The sequence below is a fragment of the Onychomys torridus genome, chromosome 9 (assembly GCF_903995425.1).
Source record: "Onychomys torridus chromosome 9, mOncTor1.1, whole genome shotgun sequence".
Lineage (NCBI taxonomy): Eukaryota > Metazoa > Chordata > Mammalia > Rodentia > Cricetidae > Onychomys > Onychomys torridus.
In genome coordinates, this window is record NC_050451.1 from 6,959,997 (window position 1) to 6,967,950 (window position 7,954).

The window sequence follows — 7,954 nt, forward strand, 5'->3', positions numbered from 1 at the left end:
CAAAGACCAGCGTGTTCATTTATGGAGTTGAAGAAAGTTTCCACAGCACTAGTTTCCAGCTCCCCAAATGCTCCTCACCCCACAATTCCAGCCATCCTTCCCTGCACTCTCTCTCTTTACTCCATCTCCCTCAAGCCTGATCCCCACTCCCCAAGTCTACCCATAAAACATCTTCTATTTCCTCCCTGGGAGATCCCTGCGTCCCCTCTAGACCCCCCCCCCCATTTTTACCTAACCTCTTTGAGTCTACTGATCATAGCTTGGTTATCATTTACTTAACAGGCTGTATCCCCTTATAAGTGAATATATACCATATTTATCTCTCTGGGTCTGGATTACCTCATTCAGGATAATTTTTTTTCTAGTTCTGTCCATTTATCTGCAAATTTCATGATGTCTTTTTTTTTTAAAGCTGACCAATATTGTAATACTTCATTATGTAAATCTACCACATTTTCTTCATTCATTCTTTTGTTGAGGGACATCCAGATTGTTTCCAGTTTTTGGCTCCTCCCCCTCCCCCCAGACAGGGTTTCTCTGTGTAGCTTTGGAGCCTGTCCTGGAACTTGCTCTGTAGACCAAGCTGGTCTCAAACTCACAGAGATCCGCCTACCTCTGCCTCCTGAGTGCTGGGACTAAAGGCATGCGCCACCACCACCTGACAGTTTTTGGCTATTATAAATAAAGCGGCAATGAATATGGTTGAGTAATTGTCCTTGTGGTATGATTGAGCATCCTTTGGGTATATGCCCGAGAGTGGTATAGCTGGGTCTTGAGGTAGATTGATTCCCAACTTTCTGAGGAACCACTGTATTGATTTTTATAGTGGCTGTACAAGTTTGCACTCCCACTAGCAGTGGAGGAGTATTCCCCTTGTTCCACATCCTCTCCAGCATGAGCTATCACTTGAGGTTTTGATCTTAGCCATTCTGACAGGTGTAAGACGGAATCACAGAGTTGTTTTGATTTGCATTTCCCTGATGGCTAAGGATGTTAAATATAAGTGTTTCTCAGCCATTTGAAATTTGTCTATTAAAAATTCTCTGTTTAGATTTGTTTACCACTTTTAAAAAAAGATTTATTTATTTATTATGTATACAGTATTCTGGTTGTGAGCTACCATGTGGTTGCTGGGAATTGAACTCAGGACCTCTGGATGAACAACCAGTGTGCTCTTAACCTCTAAGCCATCTCTCCAGCCATGTTCCCCACTTTTAAATTGGATTATTTGGTTTTTTTTTTTTTTTTGAATCTAGTTCTTATATATTTTGGATATTAGTCTTCTATCAGAAGTAGAGTTGGCACAAGTCTTTTCCCATTCTGTAGGCTTCGTTTTGTCTTGTTGACAGTGTCCTTTACCTTATAGAAGCTTTTCAGTTTCAGGAGGTCCCATTTATTAATTGTTGGTCGTAGCGTCTGTGCTATTGGTGTTCTATTCAGAAACTTGTCTCCTGTGCCAATGTGTTTAAGGCTATTCCCCACACTCTTCTATCAGGTTCAGTGTGTCTGGTTTTGTCTTGAGGTCTTTGATCCACGTGGACTTAAGTTTGGTGCAGGGTGATAAATATGGGTCTATTTTCATTCTTCAATGTGCCTATATCCAGTTTGACCAGCACTAGTTCTTGAAGATACTTTCTTTTTTCCAGTGTGTAATTCTGGCTTCTTTATAAAAAATCAGGTGTTCATAGATTTATGTCTGGGTCTTCAATTTGATTCCATTGATCAATGTGTCTGCTTTTATGCCAATACCATGCAGTTTTCATTACTGTAGCATTGTAGTATAACTTGAAACCAGGAATGGTGAGACATCCAGCAGTACTTTTATTGTTCAGGCTGTTTTTGTTATCCTGGGTCTTTTGTTTTTCCATATGTAGTTGAGAATTGTCCTTTCAAGGTCTGTGAAGAATTGCATTGGAATTTTGACGGGGATTGCATTGAATCTGTAGATTACTTTTGATAGGATGGCCATTTTTACTATGTTACTCCGATTGATCCATGAGCATGGGAGATCTTTCCATTTTCTCACATCATCTTCTATTTCTTTCTTCACAGACTTGAAGCTTTTAATCATACAAGTCTTTCATTTTCTTGAGCAGGGTTACCCAAGATATTTTATCTTATTTGAGGCTATTGTAAAAGGAGTTGTTTCCCTGATTTCTTTCTTTTTGTTTCTTCTTCCTTTCCTTTGTTTTCCTTTCCTTTCCTTTCCTTTTTTTTTTCTTCCTGTTTTCAGTTTTTCAAGACAAGGTTTCTTTGTATAGCCTTGGCTGTCCTGAATCTTGCTCTGTAAACCAGGCTGGCCTCAAACTCACAGAGATCCCCCTGCCTTTGCCTCCCAAGTGCTGGCTGGAATCAAAGTCATGCGCCGCCAATACACAGCCTTCCCTGATTTTTTTTCTGTGTTTGTCATTTGTATATAAAAGGCTACTGATTTTTTTTTTGCATTAAATTTGTATCTAACCACTTTGATGAAACTATTTATCAGCTGTAGGAGTTTCCTGGTAGAATTTTTAGGGTCACTTATGTATAATATCATATCATTTGCAAATAAAGATACTTTGACTTCTTCCGTTCCAGTTTGTATTCCCTTGATCTTTTTCAGTGGGATTATTGCTTTAACTAAGATTTTGAGTACTATATTGAATAGCTATGGAGAGAGTGGGCAGCCTTGTCTTGTTTCTGATTTTAGTAGAATCGCTTTGAGTTTCTCTCCATTTAATTTAATGTTGGCTATAGGCTTGCTCTAAACTGCCCGTGTTATGTTTATATATGTCCTTATATCCCTTATCTCCTCAGAATTTTTATTGTGAAAGGGTATTGGACTTTGTCAAACTCCTTTTCTATAGCTAATGAAATGATCATTTTCCCCCTTTCATTTTGTTTATATAGTGGATTACATTGAACCATCCATGCATCTCTGGGATGAAGCCTACTTGATCATGGTGGATGATCTTTTTGATGTGTTCTTGGATTTTGTTTGCAAGTATTTTATTTGAGTATTTTACATCTGTGTTCAGAAGGGAAACTGATCTGTAATTCTCTTTCTTTGTTGAGTCTTTATGTGGTTGGGTATCAGGGTAACTGTGGCCCCATAGAATGAATTGGACAAGGTCCCTTTTGTTTCTATTTTGTGGGATAATTTAAGGAGAATTGGTGTTAACTCTTTTTCGGAAGTCTGGTAGAATTCTCTGCTAAAAACCATCTGGCCCCAGGGGCTTTTTTGTTGTTGTTGTTGTTGTGAGACTAATGACTGCTTCTATTTCCTTAGGGTTATAGGTCTATTTAAATTGTTTATCTGATTTTGATTTAACTTTGGTAAGTGATACCTATTGAAAAAAAATGATCTATTTCTTTTAGATTTTCCAATTTGGTGAACTACAGGTTTTTAAAGTATGTCCTTATGATTCTCTGGATTTCCTTGGTTTCTGTTGTTATGTCCCCCTTTTCATTTCTGATTTTGTTAATTTGGGTATTTGCTCTCTGTATTTTAGGGTTTGAATAGGGTTTCTCTATCTTGTTGATTTTCTTAAAGAACCAACTCTTCATTTCATTGATTCTTTGTATTATTCTCTTTTTCTATTTTATTATTTCAGCCCTAATTTTGATTATTTCTTGTTGTCTATTCCTTTTGAAAGTGATTATTTCTTTTTGTTCTAGAGTTTCAGGCGAGCTGTTCAGTTGCTAGTATGAGATTTCTCTATTTTTTTTTTTTATATAGGCACTTAGTGCTATGAACTTTCCTCTTAGCAGTGCTTTCATTGGGTTTCATAAGTTTGAGTATGCTGGTATTCATTTTCACTGAATTATAGAAAGTCTTTAATTACTTTATTTATTTGTCTTGACCCATTTTTTCATTCAGTAGAGAATTGTTCAGTTTTCAGGGTTTGTGATCTTTCTGTTGTTTCTGACATCTAGTTTTAATTCAAGATGGTCTGATAGTATGCTGGGAGTTATTTCAATTTTCTTATACTTATTGAGACTCGTTTTATGACCAAGTATGTAGTATTTTGGAGAAAAGTTCCATGAGGTGCTGAGGAGAAGGTGTATTCTTTTATGTTTGAATGAAATGTTCTGTAAACATCCGTTAGGTCCATTTGGTTTATAACATCTGTTAGCTCCAGTATTTCTCTGTTTAGTTTTTGTCTGGATAGGGTATTGAATTCTCCCACTATCCGTGTGTAAGGGTCATGTGACTTAAGCTGTAATAGTTTTTCTTTTGCAAATTGTGTTTGGGGTGGATTTTTCCTTTGATGAGTATGTACTGTTTTTTCTCTCTCTTTTGATTTGTTTTGTTTGAAGTCTATTTTATTAAATATTAAAATGGCTACACCAGTTTGCTTCATACCATTTGCTTGGAATATCTTTTTCTAGTCCTTTACTCCGAGGTGATATCTATCCTTGATGTTGAGATGTATTTCTTGAATGCAGCAGAAGGATGGATCCTGTTTTCACATTCATTCTGTTAGTCTGTGTCTTTTTATTGGTGGAATTGAGACTATTGATATTAAGATATATCAATGACTAATGATTATTGATTCCTGTTATTTTGTTGTTGTTGGTGGTGGTGTGAAATGTGTGTGTTTCCCTTCTTTTAATTTGCTGGTATTGTGAAATGGCATGTGAGAGGCCTTGGCAGGTTTAAGTCAAGTGGATATGCCATTCAGGTGGTGGCCAAGGGGGCATGGCAGAAAGTTACTCACATCATGCAGGCATGGCATTCACGTGTGAAGTTTTATTATTAAAGGGGGGAGGGAGGAGGGAAGGGAAGGAAGTGGGGGAGAGAATGGAGGTGTGCACCTTCTGGGAGGAGTTTTCTCTTAAAGGGGACTTTATGTAAGATGACATCAGGACACTGGGCAAGTCCCCAGAGGGTGGGCCAGAATGCTAACAGCTGGTCTGAGATTATTTATTCCTTGTGTTTTCATGGGTATATTTAATAACCTTAGGTTGGAGTTTCCTTCTAGCATGTTCTATAGGACTGGGTTTCTAGTTAGATATTGTTTAAATTCGGCTTTATCATAGAATATTTCATTGTCTTTGTCTATGGCCATTGAAAATTTCGCTGGGTATAGTAATCTGGCCTGGCATCTGTGGTCTCTTAGAGTCTGCAGCACATCTGTCCAGGCCCTTTTGACTTTTAGAGTCTCTATTAAGAAGTCAGATGTAGTTCTAACAGGTCTGCCTTCAGATGATACTTGCTTTGTTTCCCTTTAGTTTGTAATATTCTTCCTTTGTTCTATATATTCAGTATTTTATTATGTGTTGAGGGAACTTTCTTTTCTGGTCCAATCTATTTGGTGTTCTGTATGCTTCTTGTACCTTTATGGTCATCTCCTTCTTTAAGATAGGAAATTTTTCTTCTATGATTTTGTTGAAAACATTTCCTGGGCCTTTGAGCTGGGATTCTTCTCCTTCCTCTATGCTATTATTCTTAGGTTTGGTCTTTTCATAGTGTCCCAGATTTCCTGGATGCTTTGTGTCAGGAGTGTTTTAGATTTAACATTTTCTTTGACCAACATTTCCATTTCTTTGATCAGATCTTCAATGCCTGAGATTCTCTCTTTTACCTCTTTTATTCTTTTGGTCAAGCTTGCCTCTGTACTTCCTGTTCAAATTCCCAAATTTTCATTTCCAGAATTCCCTTAGTTTGGGTTTCCTTTATTGATTCTATTTCCATTTTAGGTCCTGAACAGTTTTATTCATTTCCTCCCATGGTTTGTTTGTGGGTTTTTTGTTTGTTTGTTTGGCTTTCTTTAAGGGATTTATTCATTTTCTCCAATTCTTTGTGTTTTCCTCACAGTCTTTAAGGGATTTATTCATTTCCATTTTAAGGACCTCTATCATCTTCATATAGTTAGTTTTAAGGTCTCTGTCTTGTGCTTCAGCTGTGTTGGAATATTCAGGGCCTGCTGTAGTAGGAAAGCTGGGCTCTGGTGGCTGTTGTTGGTTGTGTCTTTTGCTGGATATTGGCATGCGGGCTTGGGAATGATTGTAGCTGTAGGTGCTGATTTCTGGATTTGTCTTTGTTGGGTGGGTGTTTGGCTCCATGATTTTTGTTTCCTCTCTGGGTTTTTGTAGAGTCTGATGTCTGTGTGCTGCCTGTTTTCCTGGCCTGTTCAGCTGTGTGTTCTCAGGGAATGCCTGCTGGTGTTGGGATGAATTGGGGCAAGGAGGGCTGGAGGAGAAGATCTTTGTGATCTGTTGCAGGTGGGGTCAGAAAGGAAAGGTCGACCACAGCAGGTCCCCTAATACAGAGTTTGGGATGAGACTGGGGTGGCAGGGAGCAGTAGGTGAGGTATGGGTCCGTGTTCAGCCTACCAGTTGCTCTGGGAGGAGCTGCCCTTGGGTTAGCAGTGGGTGTCTGCTGGGGTTGGGGGACTTAGACAAAGCAACAAGTTGGGGTAGGGAGACTAGGAGGCGATGGTCTTTGATAGTCACAGAGACCTGGGGAGAGGTGAGGGAAGTCTGCAGCTGGTGTTCTGTTGCTGTGGTAGGGAGGAGACTGGGGGATTGGGTCTGAGGGAACAGAGCGAAGAGGTCTGCGAGCAACCTACCTGGTTTTCTGGTAGGCATGGCCTATGGTTTAGCAGGGGTGTTCTGTTGGAGTTGAGGGCAGGGATACAGTGACAGGTGCTGGGGAGGAAGGTTCGGAGTGGATGGTTTGTAGGATCCACAGGAGATGTTGGGAGAGGTGAGGGAAGGCTGTAGTTGGTGTTCTGTTGCAGGTCTAGGGATGAGACTGGGGATTTTTTTTTTTTTTTTTTTAAAGCACGTTGTTGTCCTTTTCTCTTTTTTCTCCTCCTGCTTTCATTTTGTTTAATTTGCAAATGTAGCCATTCCCCCTCATTCACAGAGGATGGCCTGCAGCAGATACCTGAAATATAGGGCAGTTCTGAATCCTGTGTGTACTGTTTTATTCCTATATGCCTCATGGCATTGCCAGGTTGACTCCACAGAACTATTCTGGTTTCCATGTTCCTTCTTTGCATCACTTTCTTGCATTTTGGGGACATTAGTAATTAAAAAGAACCCAAGCACCACAGTACTATATAGCTGATTCAGCCCGAGAAAGTAGTTGGCAATAATGGGCAGGTAGTGTACACAGCATGGAAACACTAGACAAAAGGGATGGCCCATGTGCTGAGCAGGATGTAGCAAGAGGATAGTTTGAAAATTTGTCATGCTACTCAGAACAATGTGCAGTTTTTAAAATTATGCATTAATCATTTCTAGAATTTTCTACGTTAACACTTTAGACTCCAGTAAGTGAAATCATGGAGAACAAAATTGTGGGTACAGGCATCTACCATATATATTTCCTTTAAAAACAGTACTCAGATTCACAGCTCTCAAACTATGGTACTGAAAGACAAGCTTCCATATATTGCCTAGGGAACAGTCACAGTATGGAGACCCTGACTGTAGAAAGGCTGATTGCAAAGTCTCTCTCTTTACAGCTCAGACCTAAAAGTGCCTGGAAAAATTAATGATTTTTTTCAAAATATTGTTTTAATTTAAAAAATTATATGCATGTGCCTATGTCTGCCTGTGGGTAAGTGCATATGAGCGCAAGTGCCTACAGGTCAGACCATCAGATCCCCTGGATCTGGAGTTTCAGGTCATTGTTAGCTGCCTGATGTAGATTCTGAGAAATGAATCTGGGTCCTCTGCAAAACTAGCATGCTGTTAGCCACTGTGCCATCTCTTCAGTCAAAAAAAATTTTTTTTTTCTTTTAGAGACAGGCTTTTTCTGTGTAGCCCTGGCTGTCCTGGAACTCTGTAGGTAAGGCTGACCTCAAACTCAAAGATCTGCCTGTCTCTGCCTCCTGGGAACTGGGATTAAAGGCGTGCACCACCACCACCCAGTGAAGCCCCAAACCTTTTATATCTTAAATGTTTTTTTAGAGTTTCTTCCATGTGTGAGATAGCATTGATAACTATTCATATTTCTTTA

The 7,954-nt window shown here is 39.3% G+C and overlaps 1 protein-coding gene across 1 annotated transcript in view; it reads left to right on the top strand.

Annotated features, from left to right (window-relative positions):
• Frmpd2 (FERM and PDZ domain containing 2) overlaps positions 1 to 7,954 on the top strand; it is an 87,069-nt gene that overhangs the window by 73,229 nt on the left and 5,886 nt on the right.